This window comes from Siphateles boraxobius, unplaced genomic scaffold (assembly GCF_051911475.1).
Source record: "Siphateles boraxobius isolate OS27281-9 unplaced genomic scaffold, OSU_SipBor_1 13, whole genome shotgun sequence".
Taxonomy (NCBI): Eukaryota; Metazoa; Chordata; class Actinopteri; order Cypriniformes; family Leuciscidae; genus Siphateles; species Siphateles boraxobius.
The window spans coordinates 4,270,637-4,287,772 of NW_027508733.1; the positions used below are offsets into that span (position 1 = coordinate 4,270,637).

The 17,136-nt window shown below is 40.6% G+C and overlaps 1 long non-coding RNA gene across 1 annotated transcript; it reads right to left on the reverse strand.

The window, feature by feature from the left end:
• Positions 1 to 164: 164 nt before the first annotated feature.
• On the reverse strand, positions 165 to 9,581 carry LOC143735357 (uncharacterized). The gene is made up of 4 exons (XR_013203122.1): positions 9,305 to 9,581; positions 8,790 to 8,909; positions 8,607 to 8,651; positions 165 to 200 (listed from the first exon to the last, which is right to left on the reverse strand). It is a non-coding gene; the product is annotated as an uncharacterized LOC143735357 (long non-coding RNA).
• Positions 9,582 to 17,136: the final 7,555 nt, after the last annotated feature.

Sequence of the window (17,136 nt, forward strand, 5' to 3'; positions counted from 1 at the left end):
AGAAGGTTTGTTGGTTCTAGACAATCTTTTGACCGTGGAAAATGCTAGAATTAATTATTTTGGAAAATTTCGAAATAGCGAAGAAGGGAAAATGGCTGAGATCGCTATTACAGACTCAAACACACATTCAGTTGGTGCACAGAGTAATTCAATATCTTACAAAATTGGATGGCCAACAACATCATCTCCAAGAACTGGATCTGTTTAAACAATAATTGATGAAGTTAACTTTTCGATTGTGGTTTCAGAGTAGTGCATTTTTTTTTATTTATATTGTCCTCCGGAGTGAAATTAATTTAGTTCAATTCTAAAAATTATTTTTATATCTAAATATTTTTCAATCAAGATACATTTACTTAAAAAAAAATCTGCCATGGGGTCAGAAAAATAAACTTGCATGACTGTTACTGTTTACTGTTACTGTTACTGTTACAGTTACCGTTTACTGCTACTGTTTACTGTTATCGTTACTGTTACAGTTACCGTTTACTGCTACTGTTTACTGTTATCGTTACTGTTACAGTTACCGTTTACTGTTACAGTTACCGTTTACTGTTACCGTTATGGTTTACTGTTACTGTTACTGGTGACTGTTACTGTTACAGTTACCAGTTACTGTTATGGTTTACTGTTACCATTTACTGTTACTGTTATGGTTTACTGCCACTGTTACTGTTTACTGTTACAGTTACAGTTACGGTTTACTGTTACTGTTTACGGTTTACTGTTTTACTGTTACCATTTATTGTTACTGTTATGGTTTACTGCTACTGTTTACTGTTACTATTACTGTTTACTGTTTGTTAGAAATGGAAATGAAATGGTCCAAACGAAAAGTGCCCCAAAATCTTGGTTCTTTATTATGAACAGATAATACAATAAACCAGCGCTGGTTGGAGTAGAAGCTCAACCCAATATCCTTTGTCTAGGGTTTATATAGTGAAAGTCTTAAACAAAAGAATACAAGTCTAACCAATAAAATCAAACATTACATCATAGATATCATATAGACGTTATATAACAGCTTCTTAATATGGGCAATATCCTGTTAGATTTCCACAGGATCCTTAGGATCCTAGGAGCTTTTCAAACACACAATGTATAGAAAGGAACGAACATTGAAAAAGGAGGGGCTGAGTAGTCCTCTCTTAATGTATACCAGATGTTTAGCTTAAACACGAAAAGGAAAAATGTACAGACGTGGCAGTTTTGCTGCCTAGTATAAAAATCATACATAGACTATTGTTTTGTATGCTGAAGGAGAAAGATATTTCTAACAATGGCCACTTTGATAAGATGATTATAATAGAATTATCGTATCACATACTTTTCAGCATACTCATTCTAGTACAATAATACATGAGATATTCTTCAATCAAACATTTCCTTCAAAATCACTAATACTTAACAGTTCTATTCATCAAAGCATATTTGCGAAAATACAACAGTATTCATAGCACGATGAATCTTAATGGATTCAGTTATAATTATTGCTAATCTCAATCAGCAATCTCGTAACTCGTCTGCTTCTCTTCCTCGTTCTCCTTTCGATCACTGCTTCCGCATAGGCTTATGCGTTCCCCTGGGATGGAGCTGCTTTCACTCGGCTAGCATGGATCCACTGGGGCTGGAGATCAGTCAGAACACCTGTCCTCGTCACAGCGATAACAGTGGATGGTCCTAAGTAGTTCGGCTCACCGAGTTTCGTGGGCTTCAAACACTTTATGAGCACCTGCTGTCCTGGAACAAACGGGTGAGTTGGCTTTTCTGAAGGAAGAGGGAGAGAGAGAGAGACATCACCATTTATACCATTCAACGTTCTAACTAGGGAATCCACGTAATCTGCAATGATCACCTCCGTGTCACCTGTGGAGAGATTGCCAGCGCGACCTCTGACCCAAGGGGTCGGGAAAGGTCTACCCATTAGAATTTCAAATGGAGACATTTTTGTGGTTGCCGATGGAGACATTCTCATTTCCGTCAATACGGTAGGCAGCAAATCAACCCAATTTCTGCCTGTATCTAGACACGCCTTATTCAGACGTTCTTTTATCGTCTTATTGGTCCGTTCCACATTCCCTGAGGATTGCGGAGAATAGGGAATATGGAAGTGCCAATTAATATTAAGTTCTTTGGCTAATAACTGTGTGACTTTTGAAGCAAACGGAGTTCCATTATCACTTGCTATAACGGTTGGAATACCGAAACGCGGTATAATTTCTTTTGCAAGAACCTTTACTACCGTCTGCGCGTTTTCTTTACCACACGGAAAAGCTTCTGGCCACTTCGAAAATCGATCAACAATCACGAGCAAATATTTGTTATTTCCACATGGAGGCATATGTGTAAAATCGATCTGTAAATATTGAAAAGGAAGCTCAGGATGCGGTAAAGCGTCATGGCGAGTTGCCTTGTGTCTGTTTGTTTGTGCACACACCAAGCAAGCATCCAATATCAACAAAGTATTCTTTCGAACATTTGCTATGCAGTATGATTGATTCAAATTTTGGATCACTTTTTCTTTTGACACGTGTGATACCCCGTGATAATGCCTGCACAGCATTACAACGGTGGATGCTGGTAGAGCGATTCTACCCTGCTTGTCTCTTAAAATACCAGCTTGATCTGGTTTTACTTCGTTCGCGGCCCAATGAATCAGGTCGGCTTGCGTAGGGTTAGCTTGTAGTACTTTAATGTCCAAATCATTAATTAGCGACGAATTCATCATAGGCACCTCGGTGCTCTGTTCATTTACATATGGACTAAGTATTACTTCTTTAGCAGCCCATTTCGCGACTTCATCTGCAAACCTGTTTCCCTTAGCCTCATCTGAGTCACCTGTTTTATGACCAGGTACTTTAATAACAGCAAGTTTCGATGGTTGCTGTGCTGCACTGATGAGCTCGGCCACGATGTTATGATGGGAAATTGGTTTTCCGTCGGAGGTTTTGAAATTTCTTTCTTCCCACAATTTAGCAAAATCATGGACAACGCCGTACGCATATTTGGAGTCAGTGTATATATTGATGCACTGACCTTTTGCCAATTTACAAGCTCTCGTTAGAGCAATTAATTCTGCTACTTGCGCTGATTTATATGGCAACGAATATGCCTCAATTACACGATCAGGTAATTCAACAATAGCATATCCACACAAGTATAAATTGTCATTTGGCTTGAAACAGGATCCGTCTATATACCAATTATCTCCCTCCTCCAGGACAGATGTAGACACATCTGGCCTGCAGGCAGTCGAAGTTTGGAGTCTGGTCAGGCAGTCGTGGTCATCGCTCTCAAATTCACCATCCGTCAACAACCTGTGCAGATGTACAGTAGGGCCATGAATAACAGAAGTTACTTTCAATGTTAAATTATCAGTTGCTAATAATATAGCCTCATAGCCAGAACGGCGTTGAGCAGACATGTGTTGAGTAGAAATATTTCGCATAATTGTTCCCACTTGGTGTGATGTGTGAACTGTGAGTGGATGTGATAAAACAACCCTTTCAGCATCCTGTACCATGATCGCTGCAGCAGCCACTGCACGTAAACAGGCCGGGAGTCCCCGAGCCACTGGATCAAGAGTTTTAGACAAATAAGCTACTGGACGAAAGGTACCCCCATGCTCTTGGGCCAGGATTCCCGCGGCCATGCCCCCACCTTCGTGCACGTACAGGTGAAAATCGTCGGTATAGGACGGAAGGCCGAGGGCAGGAGGCCTTAACAGGGAGGACTTTAAATGTCTGAACGCTTGGTCCATTTCACTTGTCCATGTAATGTCCTCTTTGTCATCCAGCGTAGCATCTCGCAGGATTTTGTCATACATGGAACAGTTCGGTACCCATGATCGACAGTAATTGACCAGTCCCAGAAAGCTTTGCATTTGCTTTCGTGTTGATGGGTGCTTGAACGAAGCGATAGCTTTGACTCTGTCCGCCGACAGGCGAACTTGGCCTTGTGACAGTTCATGGCCGAGGTAAGTGACTTTCCTCTTCACCCACTGAAGTTTCTCTTTAGATGCCTTGAAACCAGCCTCTGCTAAAACGTTGCAGACAATAGTAGTGGCAGCAGCACACAGGTCCGCAGAAGCACCAGTGACGAGAATGTCATCAGCGTATTGGAGCAGACAGGTGTCAGGAGGGAGTCTGACATCCTTCAGCGTTGCGTGCACTACAGCGGAGAAAACGGCCGGAGAGTCCTTAAATCCCTGGGGTAATCTAGTCCAGCTGTATTGGCAATTCTGAAAACAGAAAGCAAAAAGTGGCTGTGTTCGTTGGTCAACAGGAATGCTGAAAAAGGCGGAGCATAAATCAATAACAGAAAAAAATGTATGTTCCAAAGGAATAGAATTAATAATAGTCTGTACATCTGGCACAATGGGAGCAAGTGGTTTTATCAATTCATTAATTTTTCTCAAATCTTGCGTTAAGCGCCAAGAACCATTTGCTTTCCTGATTGGATTAATTGGTGTGTTGTAAGGTGAATGAGTGGGGACCAGAATGCCTTGAGCCAGAAACTGATCAATGAGAAGTCGAATTTCCTCCTCTTTTTCCTTTGAAAGCGGGTATTGTTTTTGAAACACAGGCCTATTCGTTGTCAAATTAGCCACATAAGGTTGAATGTCGAGTAGGCCTACGTCATCCTTATGCGCCGCCCACAGTTTCGGGTTTACCCCAGCAACTTCCTGTCCGAGCTCAGTTGCAGACACATCCTCGAAGGGAGCACTTCCTGTGTCGGTCGTAAGAGAAAAGGCTGCTGGAAACATGAGTTGCAAAGAGTCAGAGTCAAATTCCAATTTAACACCCATCTTGTGCATTAAATCTCTTCCTAACAAGCAGAATGGAGAATCGGGAATTATTGCAAACTCATGCATTTTGAATAATGATGGTACATCATTAGAGGTAACTGGTAAAGTTGGTGTCAAATTACAAACCACAGGAACATTGTCTATTCCTATAGAATTTAGTTTTTTTCCTGTAATTGGTCCCTCATACACAGTAGAAGACAGCGATGAGATGGAGGCGCCGCTGTCAATTAAAAAAACATATGGCTTGTGGTCAACATTCAATTAAATAAAGGGCAAAACATTTGACTTGTTTGCATAACTCATTGAAATCTGTGAAAAGTTATCAGAAAAATGCAGCACCTTTTCTCGGCACAGTCATTGCTTTTGCCATGCGTTTGGATAAACAGGTCTCTGTCTTTCAGAGGGAGGAATGAAGGGAGGGGGTTTTGGCATCGGGCCATCAGAGCGCCTGAACATCTGTTTATCATTATTTCGCTGAAATCTCTCAGCTCTTTTCTTACAAAAGCGTTGCGTGTGTCCGCGACACCCACAGAAAAAACACTTTATGTCCCTTCCGTCATTGGGTGGCGGGCGATTTTGGACAGCGGAACTAACTTGAAACATTGCGGGAACTTTTCCTCTGGAGTGGTCAAATGCCCCAGCAGACGAAAGTTCACGCAAGCGTCTTCCCAATTCATCAACAGAAATGTTACTAATGTTGGTGGTAGTGATTCGAATCATTTGTGCAGTCTCGTTGTGCATGTTATTCAAAAACGTGTTCACAAACAACAAACAATTATCCTCATCAATAGGAATCGCAGATTCGTGAATCCAAGCATTTCGAAATCGATTAAAAAATGCAAGTGGACTTTCTCCCACCTTTTGCTTTGTGTTCGCTGCGTGAGAAATGTCCTGTTTAGCAGAAGACAACTTCACTAAAAAGGCAGTCAGTTGTTTGAAAAATAGTTTCAGTTTACCAGGACTGGCCCAAATCCAGTCGGGATTATAGTCCCCGTAATCAGCGATCCTAAATGCGCTTGTGGGGTCGGACAAATCAACAGGATCCGAATCTTTAAACACAATACTCCGGACGGGTGGTGAGTCGTTCACTGGGTCTAACAAATCAACCTCAGCAATTAATTCTTCCTCTGTAATGTCGGCAGGCAACGTTTTAGTCAAAATAAAACGATAGTCACGACCAGTAAGTTGGCTGTACGCCGTTAAGCGTTTAAGCATCGAAACAAATTGATGTGGCGACCGTGCTGGGTCTGGCAATTCCTTAGAAATTGCCATCACTTCAGAAATTTGCAACGGATGAACTTTGAATCCTTCTGAAGTTTCAACAAAAGGACACAAAGTCGCAGTCGTCAGATCGGGGTACAATCTATTTTTTGTTGGTTCAGAAAGAGTCGGAATACACTCGTATTTTGGAGGTAGGGGGGGTTTTTGCTACAACAGGCTGCGGGACAACTTGCTGTTCCACAGACTGTGAGAGCCTTTTTTTCTCCTCCATAGGCTGCGAGAGCCCCTCCCCTAGCAGAGAATTTCTGTCTCTCTCGGCCGGAGAAGAAAGGACGGCAGAAACTACACTCTCTCTCACAGCCAATTCAGTTTGTGGAATCATATTATTGCCTGTATTGTCAACTCTTTGTGGACCTTTGTTCCAATAACATTGCATGTCCTTCCAAATTTTATAAGATTGTTTCATGTAAGAATAATCCCAATCGGGGTCGCCCCAATTTCCAAAAATCATATCTTTTGCTGCGCGTAAATCCGCATCTTTGAATGAGCCGTCACGGGGAAACGGATCTAATTGTGTTTTGCCAGTTGACCAGCCAGCTAAATTTGACAAATATGGCTCCGTAAAAAATGCTTGATTATTTCTAATCATAAAGTCTTTCGGAGATTCATCTTTTAACGGTGGACTAATTTTATTCCCCATTATCAACACAAAAATTTCTCCGTGATGCAACTTAAACAAATAAGTATGGCCAAATAGAAAGCAAAATAAAAAAAACATGCAGTAGAAAATTAATTGTGTTAGTAAATTGGCCAATAAAGAGAGAAATAAGAGAAGAGAAAAACTGAGAGAGAGAGAGAAAAAAAAAATAAAAAAATAATAATAATAAAATAAAATAATGTATTATCTATCCATAACCAAGACCAAAGGTAAATCGAAATATAATTTGCAAGAGAAAAACCGAATATCTCGTGTCAAATCTATATTTCCAAACGGAGGAAAGTGATCAGTTTTCCTGCCGTTCCTCCCGCGTTCAAACACAAACACGAGGATAACGTCCCGTATTTATTTATACGACGGACAAACGTCCCGCATTTATTTATGCGACGGACAAACGTCCCGCATATACGACGGACAAATCGTCCCGCATATACGACGGACAGGCGTCCCGCATATACGACGGACAGGCGTCCCGCATATACGACGGACAGGCGTCCCGCATATACGACGGACAGACGTCCCGCATATACGACGGACAAACAAACAAATTTCACCAAATATGGTGAAAATCACGGCACTATAGGTAAAATTTTCTCAGCAGACAGGAAGAATCAACCTTTTCTTTTGTAAAAAAAAAATTTAATTCTTACCTGTCTGGAGAAATCCCGGACGAGCAACCCAAATTGTTAGAAATGGAAATGAAATGGTCCAAACGAAAAGTGCCCCAAAATCTTGGTTCTTTATTATGAACAGATAATACAATAAACCAGCGCTGGTTGGAGTAGAAGCTCAACCCAATATCCTTTGTCTAGGGTTTATATAGTGAAAGTCTTAAACAAAAGAATACAAGTCTAACCAATAAAATCAAACATTACATCATAGATATCATATAGACGTTATATAACAGCTTCTTAATATGGGCAATATCCTGTTAGATTTCCACAGGATCCTTAGGATCCTAGGAGCTTTTCAAACACACAATGTATAGAAAGGAACGAACATTGAAAAAGGAGGGGCTGAGTAGTCCTCTCTTAATGGATACCAGATGTTTAGCTTAAACACGAAAAGGAAAAATGTACAGACGTGGCAGTTTTGCTGCCTAGTATAAAAATCATACATAGACTATTGTTTTGTATGCTGAAGGAGAAAGATATTTCTAACACTGTTATTATTACTGTTTACTGTTACCATTTGACCAACCATCTTTCTGATCATAAATTGAAACTGTGGGCTGTATTAATCAGAGGCTGTGTCTGAAATCGCATACTCTCTTGAATAGGTACTTATATTGAATAAGTAATGACTTTAAGGCTGCTAATATAGTATGTTCTATATGTGTGTAGTTTGAATGTAATCCGGACATACTACATTCGCCATGTTGTCATTATCATGTGACACACCAATGTCATTTCTTCCAGTTCTGCCAATGACTGTCATTCATAAATCCTTTCTCGTCATATGCACACTTCAGAATCCCGCCAGAGGTAGTAGGCCATCTGGGTACTTTTTGACTACTTTTTTACAAATACTCTGAATTCGGACATACTTCTTTTGTCACATACTGTTTTTTGCCTACTTTTTTGTGACCAGTGCTGGCAAAATTAGTCGCAATAAGCAGATATTCAAAAATGAGTTCTTGTTCTTTTCACATTGTCTATTAAAAATGATGTATGATTTGTTGTAATCAGACAAAAAAAATTATGATTTTTTTTTTATTTAAAATCGATAGAGTCAGCGAAGTCAATGTTGAGAAAAATCTCAAAACATCAACAGTCTAAAGACTGTCATTTCTGTCTTTAAAAGAACTTGGCAAACACAACAGTCAGTACATACAGTAATATATATGAAGTATTATCTTACTACTGTTTAGAGGAATAGCTTCCTCCGGTTCCTCGGGAGTCTGCTCTGTTATAAAGAAATAAAATAATTTAAACAGTGAAGCCAGTAGCAGAACAATCCACAATCTAGCAGATTTTTATTTTATTTTGGTTACAAAGTTTTGTGGTTACACTTTTTTCTCATTGAATCAGCTGTAACACTTACCCTCTTCTTTTGCCTTTGCAGATTTCTTGTAACAGTAAACAGCAGCAGCAGCCAGCACAGCTGCCAGCAGGAGGACACCAACACATATACCCACTATAGCCCAAACAGACCGTCCTTGTGCTGCAATAGAGAAGGTACACGTCCAGTAACTATCTAATGTATCTTACAATACCTGTTCATGATCTGTTGAAGCTGTGAGACTATTTGACACAACCTTATTTTTTGTTTTCACTTTTAAAGCCAAATATTGTATCCATGGTTATGTTTGCCTTAATTTACAGTCGTAACTACAGAAATCATAACTGCATCTGGAAAGTTAGTCAGCTAACACTGATAATACATAAACAAACATTGATCTATTCTAGAAAAATGCAAACAGTACTATACAGAGCACTTCTGTGTCATCGAAAACATCCTGCAGTTTCCTCTAACTTGAGGACAGAGACAAATTAGATCTAAAAGGAGTATTTAACGTTTGTAAGAGTAATGCATTTTTATACTGGTTATAGATATACCTGAACATGTGTGACAGAGTGTGTTGATGTCCAGATGTGTGGTCTGGTTGCTGATGGGATTGTTCAGCACACAGCTGTAGGTGTTTTTATCCTGATATTCCACTTCCAGAGGTAGAGAGAGACTGATGCTGAGATCACACACACTGATGCTGGACAATACACTGATTCCTGCGTACCAGGAGAGAGTCACATGACTCACATTCACCACTGATGAACACACCAATGAACATGATAATGAAGATGAAGAACAGTCTCTACTGATGACAGGAACAGGCAGACGAGCTAGAAAACATGAAAGAATAAACATATAATTTACAGATAAATCAACCTTTATTGGTAAATCACCATGCTTATCTGCAAGTAATTTATCTGATGCTTATCTGAATGTCACCTTAATGCAGTAGTTTGATGTGTTCACTAATAACAAATTAACTGGTTATGTCATGCCTACCAGCTGTACAGGAGGAGTGCCCTTTGATGACTATCATAGGCCCTCGCCTATGATAGTCAAGTTGTCACAATGCGCTCCACGACCCCCTCTCCTGGCCTCACCAGATCTCTCTCTCCTGAATTATAGGACTTCACTTCCCATCACTCCTGTCATTAATCATCTCCTTCCATCCCTGTCTCATCTCCATCATCACCGCCACCTGTTCCCACTCAGTCTCCTTTATCTGGACCTCGCGCCCCTTTGTTCCCTGCGAAGTCTTGTTTCTGTTACGGCGTGCAACTCTGAGCATTCTTCCAAATCTCTGTGTATTCCTGGTTCCTCGATCCTAGCCTGTTTCCCCGTCTACTCTATGAACGTTTGCTGCCTGCCTACGACCCTTGCCTGGTAACCTCTCAGAGTTTGGACTGCCCCTGTATATTTCTCAGCTCTGTGCTTTCTCTGTTTCTGTCTGTTTGAGTTCATCATTAAAGTGATTGCACATGGATCCGAACGCCTCTGACTCTTCATCACACAAGTCAAGTCACCTTCTGTCATGATCCGGGTCTTTTATTCTGTCTTAGTAAAGGACTTTTATCTGAGTTTGCATTGTGTCTGTGTTCAATTCCTGTTTGATTTCCATTCGTCTGTGTCATATTAATTACCATGATCACCTTCATTATTTCCAGCTGTTGTTAATTATCCACTCATTGCTTTGTTTATTTAAGCACTTGCTTTGCAGTTAGGTTTGATGAGTGGTTGTTGGTAGTGTGTGGTTTACCTAGGGTTTTTCTTGTATGTTCCTGGTTTCCACTTCTGTGTTTATTGGATTAGTGGCTTGATCTCTGGATTATTTATGTTTTGCCTTGTATAATTAAATCTGTTTGAGCATTTGGATTCGCCCTGGCCTCATCCTTGCACACGTTACACCTTCATTTATATAGCGCTTTTAACAATATAGATTGTTTCAAAGCAGCTTTACAGTGATAATAGGAAATTACAATAACAGAGATATTTTGGCTTTAATGCAGCTACCATACATATCAAGTGATATATAGCCTATTAAAAGAGCATTATTACTATCATAATGAAATTTTTTCATAATTCATTGCTATTGAAATCAAATTATTTACTTAATCATGCGTATTAGGCTAATCAGTGTGAACTATGGGCTTGTTTCTGGCTGGTGAGAAGTCCAATGTCAGGTTCCATTCCTGTCACAGCCAGTCTCAAAGACTGATGCAAATGTTCATCAGTGAGTCTTGATCTCATCGGATTTTTCATCAGTTTCATGCGTGAAAAGGTTTGCTCACAGATATACGTGCTGCCAAAAAGTGTGGACATCTTCATTGCATTCCTTCTGATGTTTGGGTAGGTCTCGTTAGGGAGGGCAGTATAGAATTCAATGAGACTGTTGGGCTTAAACGTGTCTTTCAGAACATCACAGTTCTGTAACTCAGCCAACTCAAACTGATAAGAAGACAGGGCTTCGTCAATGTCAGCATCAAAAGGGTTCTGAAAAAGGCGGATTTCTTTAGCGTGGACATGTAGCTCACGGAATCGCACATCAAACTCCGCTTTCAGCATTTCCAGCGCTTCCACTGACTTTTCAGCTGGGAATGGGACCACTGGTTTCTCAGCTGAGAGGCTTTGGGTAGCAGGGAGATGGGTGAAGTCTTGCTTTTGCACTTGTCCCACAAGCAGTGCTAGTTTCACCTCAAATGCTTTTATGTGTGAATACATGTCACATATTAGCTTCCCCTTGCCTTGGAGCTGCACGTTGAGGCCATTCAACATTTCTGTCACATCTGTTAAAAAGGCGAGTTCCCATTTCCATTTTATGTCGATCAGTTCTGGGACAGTTTTCCCCTTTGTCAGAAGAAAAACATTGATTTCGGGTAGCAGCTCGTAAAAACGCCTCAAAACTCTGGCCCGGCTTAACCATCGGACTTCTGTGTGGTAAAGCACATCTCCGTGAGAAGACTCTAGCTCGGACCGAAAGGCTTGGAACTGCCTGTGTTTAAGTCCGTTTGCTCTGATGAAGTTTATACATGACACCACCACTTTCATAATCGATTCCCACTCCAGAACTTTGCAGCACAGTGCTTGATGGTGATTTAGGCAGTGTACTTGTAAAGGGGGCATTAGACCTCTTTCCTCCATTTCTTTATTCATGCGTCCTATCAGTCCCCTTGAAGCGCCAACCATACTAGGAGCTCCGTCAGTCGTGATGCTGGCCAGCTTAGACCAGTCTAGGTCCAACTCTTCTATCGTTTGGCACACTTTACCAAAAATATCCTCCCCTGTCGTAGTACCTTTGAGACTTTTTAGGGCTGCCAGCTCCTCGGACACTTCAAAGTTTGAGCTAACTCCGCGAAGAAAAATGAGCAGCTGTGCCGTGTCCTGCAGGTCATTACTTTCATCCAGCGCTAATGCAAAAAAATCTAATTCTTTCACTTTTTCCTTCAGCTGGGCATATACATTATACCCCATTTCTTCAATTCGTCTGGTGATTGTACTAGTGGACAGACTCACCGCATTTAAGACGTCTTTCTTATCGGGGCACACCTCCTCCGCAACAGCATTCATACATTTCTTTACCATCTCACCATCACTGAATGGCCTACCGCAGGTTGCAATCAGTTTAGCTACCTGAAGCTAGCTCTAATGGATGACTGGTTCAACTGGGTTTGCCGTACAAACGTATTTTGCTGAGCAGATAGTCCACTTTTTAGCTTCGACACTTTGTCTGCTCTCATTTGGCCTTGTAAACTCGCATACTTGTCTCTGTGGCGGGTTTCATAGTGTCGGCGCAGATTGTATGCTTTGAACACTGAGACTGTTTCTTGACAGATGAGGCAAACAGCCATTTCTTTGCATTGAACAAAAAATAATCACTTGTACACTTTTGGTTAAATACCCTGCATTCTGAATCAACTTTTCACTTTCCCAACCGTTTGGCCAGTTTGTTGTCAGTTTAAATTTTCTTGCTGGATCGCGTGCACCCGCTCGATCACAATGGAACGTTAATCTGGGTGAATCTAACAAATAATTTGGCTACTTTAATAATTATAACTAAAGGAAATTTTATTTTGAAAGCCAATATGTATTATCAAATACAAATATGATATGATTAAAACATATTTAAAATTAAATTGTAAAAATATTTCTCTGCATGGCATTGTTCAGAGGGCCGGTCCAAATCTGGGGGCGGGCCGTAGTTTGGGGACCCCTGGTCTATAGGTATGCACGTTTGAATATATATGTGAGCAGGTGTGTAATCTTTCTTTACAAATTGACCTCAACAAAGGACTTGTTTGGCCTTAAAAAATGATAATACAGAATTATTTATCGCTTCCGCATAGCCACGTCAACTGGAATTAGTCCATAGTCAGCAAAGTCAACAAAGGGCCCTCTTCCTTTCTCTTTTACCAGTTCATGAGCTACATTTCCCATAACCCATTGCCTGCAGGGACTCATCATATTCTGATTACTGTCACCTGTTTTTATTTATGTCATTTATGTTTGCTATTTAAACCCTAGTTGTAAGCACAGGTGAGACAACCTGCAAGGCATTTCTGTTTCATGTTTCGCTCCTTTAATATTAAAACCTCCGGCTGGTGAAGCAGCAGCAGGGAGACGCCCCCTGCCACCAGCCTTAGGATCCGTCTTTCCCCCAAGCCTCGTCCTTTACGGAGCCAGAGCCAAAAGCTCCCTTGCTCTGCCTCTTCTTGAGGACTCTCTCCAGTTTGGCACCTCTGATGCCAAGGGTCTTAAGGAGTTGCTGGATGGGGGTTGAAGCCCCTGCAACCTAGCTTCTGCCTTACAACTGCCAGTTGCACATACCTCTCCTTTTTCCTTTCAAAGGCAGTCTCCAACCCATCCTCCCATGGCACGGTCTGTTCGGCCATAACGACAGTCTTCGTGGCGATGGACCAAATCACGATGTCTGGCCGGAAGGAGGTTACAGCGATCTCCTGAGGCGATCCAGGTCAGCTTTAAGGGTCGACTCCCCTCCAGGTGTCAAATAGGACCTCTCTCTTACTGTGCTACTGAGTGCCTCTCCCCCTTGTCTAACAAACTCGATGGGTGGGTGTGATGTTGGTGGGCTGGCACGGTTCACTTCGAGCCTGTGTGCTTCGATGGCTTCTACTAGCTTTCGCAGGACTCCGTCGTGACGCCACCCGTAGCGCCCGTGGGTCAGCGCAGTCTTACAGCTAGAGAGGAAGTGCTGGAGGCTGGGACGTTGGTGGCCACAAAGCTGGCAGGGCTCCTCTGTGCCGTACCAGCGGAGCAGATTATGGGGGCTTGGGAGAGTGTCATACCTGGCTCTGATTAAGAAACTTAGCCTTGCTTGAGGTCATTTCCATAGATCAGACCACATGATGGACCTGTCGATGACAGCCTCCCAGGTGGTCCATCTGCCTTGCTGGGATTGGGTCACTGCCATGATTTCTGGTTTCATAGGCTCAGTTATGGTCATAATCTTTTGCCTGTCTCCATGGGTTTGTCTATGCCTAGGACTTTTGTTATTTCCTGAATGGTTTGCTCTGTGGTTTTGGCCTTATTACTGTTAATGGATCACGACCGTAATACACTCAATAAAGCTGCATTTGGATCTTCAACCCAAGTCTTGCATCAGTACGTAACAGGTTGTTGATATCGTAAACCATTTACTAAAACATTTTTTTAGGTGCTTTATATAAAAATTGTAAATAAATAAATAAACTAATTTATGTAGGAATTTAAGAAATAGTTCTACTCAAATACGTTTAAGTTCTGTCAACTTCATCTAGCATACTGTTAATTACAACAGAAAATAACTGACTTGTCCCTCAGTTTAAGATTACAGGTTGATAAGTTAATATCATGTGGTTTGATCAAAACATGCTCAGCTGGTAAAGCAGGTTTCCATTTATGTTTTGCTTTTGGGAGGAGTAGGAGGTTGAGTCAGAATAAAAAAATAATAGTAAGTGGCGTTTATTTATATAGCACCTTTCACAGAAAAAGAATTGTCACAAAGTGCTTTACAGTAAATAATTATTATAATAATAATATTAAAACAAATAAAATAACAACTGAAGAAATACTATCAAACATCATAGAAATTGTGGACCAGGGGCGTGTGCATGCAACAAATCCTGGATGTAAGAGGGTGTTTGACGATGCAAGGCTCTGTAAGTAATGACTAAAATTTTATAATGCACTCTTAAACCAATAGGGAGCCAATGAAGGGCCTTTAGCACAGGAGTAATGTGTGACCTCCTGCTGGTCCTAGTCAAAAGCCTAGCAGCTGCACTCTGTATGACTTGCAGTCGATCCAAAGAAGACTTGTTCAAACAAGTGAACAGAACATTGCAATAATCCAACAGTGAAGAAATAAAGGCATGAGCAAGAATATCCATCTCTCTTTTTTTGAAACCATAGATCTAATCTTAGCAATGTTCCGAGGAGATCGAAAAAACAGGAACAAACCATGACTTTACATGACTGTTAAAGCACATAGACCTGTCAAAAATGATTTCCCAGATTTCTAATATCACCGCAGTCAGTGGATGATAAACCCCCAATGGCCTGCCTAATCTTAGGGCTAATGTTGTCTGGGGCAATAATCATCACCTCAGTTCTATCTTTATTAAGTTGGAGAAAGTTGTCTGCCATCCATTTGTTAATGGAAACTAGAGAATTCTACAGAAGGGACAGTTTATCTAATCTATCTGGACTAATATATATATATATATATATATATATATATATATATATATATATATATATATATTTGGATGTCAGTAGCATTACAATGTAATATATATTTTAAAACTACAAATAATCTCGGCAAGAGGAAGCATATACAGAATGAACACTGAGAGCCGAGCACAGAACCTTGAGGCACACCACAGGACAAAGGGACAGAGTATTACATGTAAGATCCTATGGACACAGAAAAACTCCTGTCAGAACGATAGGAGGATCTACAATCTTAAACTCAATCTGTATGTCTGTTTTTTTACAACAGTCCTTACACTGTAAAAAAAGATTAGTTGACTCAAATTAACCAAGTCAAGTAATCTTGTTGCTTTGACTGAGTTAAGTTGAGTCAACTTATAGTGTCAAGTTTATTGCACTTCAAAACACGAGTTGACTCAACTTCCTGTATCAAGTAATGTGGACTGGAAAACATTAGTTAAGAGAACTAAAAAAAAGATGTTGGTTGAACTTATGTTGGTAAATGGATTGCATTTATATAGTGCCATCCAGCTCGTCGGGAGCAGCTGGGGTTAGGTGTCTTGCTCATGGACACCTCGACACTTGGTCAGGTGGAACCGGGGATTGAACAACCAACCTTCTGGTTTGTAGACTAATTTTAAATTTAAGCAAACTAATATCTACAAAGTATCTACATGAGAATTGAGAATTGGCCAGTCAAACTTAACACTGACACTCTGGCGGCGCTAGCCAGCTGAATTAACAGCGCTCAAAGTCGACACTCAGAGGCTGTGTTCAAAATCATATCCTATACCCTCATTCACTATTCCCTACATTAGATCACTAATATAGTCCACTTGACTGAGTGAATAATTGAGTTAATTTTCAGTTAATTAAGTTAATTGAGACCCTGATAAACACCTGCTGTTAACAATCAGAATCACTGAAGGAGATAGGAACAAGAAGAACAGAAAAAAAGACGAAATCAAGATAAAAGACATTAAATCTTAGCAAAAGATCTCAGCAGAGGAGGATTAAACATCTCCACAAACAGCATTACCAGCTTCACTTATTACTAACCAGACTGACTTTATTTCTGTCAGACGTCTACAGAAGTTCTTATTAAAAGGTGACAGAGGTTTAGATGTCATTTTATTTTTATTTGATGTTACCATAATGGTGATCAGTGATTGCTTTAGTTGGGCTCTTGACACTTGACTTTTGAACATTAGTTGTTCTTTGGCTGCTGTAGCTGTGTCTTTAAAATACATCAGTTATGGCACAAAGCTGAAGACAACAGGATGACAATGACTGTTTGTTAATAGTCACAATCATCATATTATGGCCTGATTTACTGATCTCATTTGCTGCCTAAAGTTGTTAAATGGTGATGTCTTGTAGTTTTGATTTTGTTGTCATAAGGCATTTGCAGCGAACACTTTGACAAGGATGACTACACACACTCAACACAGAGGGGCCGTTTGAAGAAAAATGCCATTCCATGTACGAAGACGGGTGCAACCACTGTGGAGGTAATGTAAACTTTATTTATCCTTCCATTTGGGCGCACACGGCATGAGGAGAGATGTGCATGAATGTTTTTGTAATCTTATTTACAAAGCTTTAATTATTTCACTAGCTTCTTCGACTTGACTTGAATTGTAATTGAATTGTAATTGTATTCGCTGCAAATGCAGTA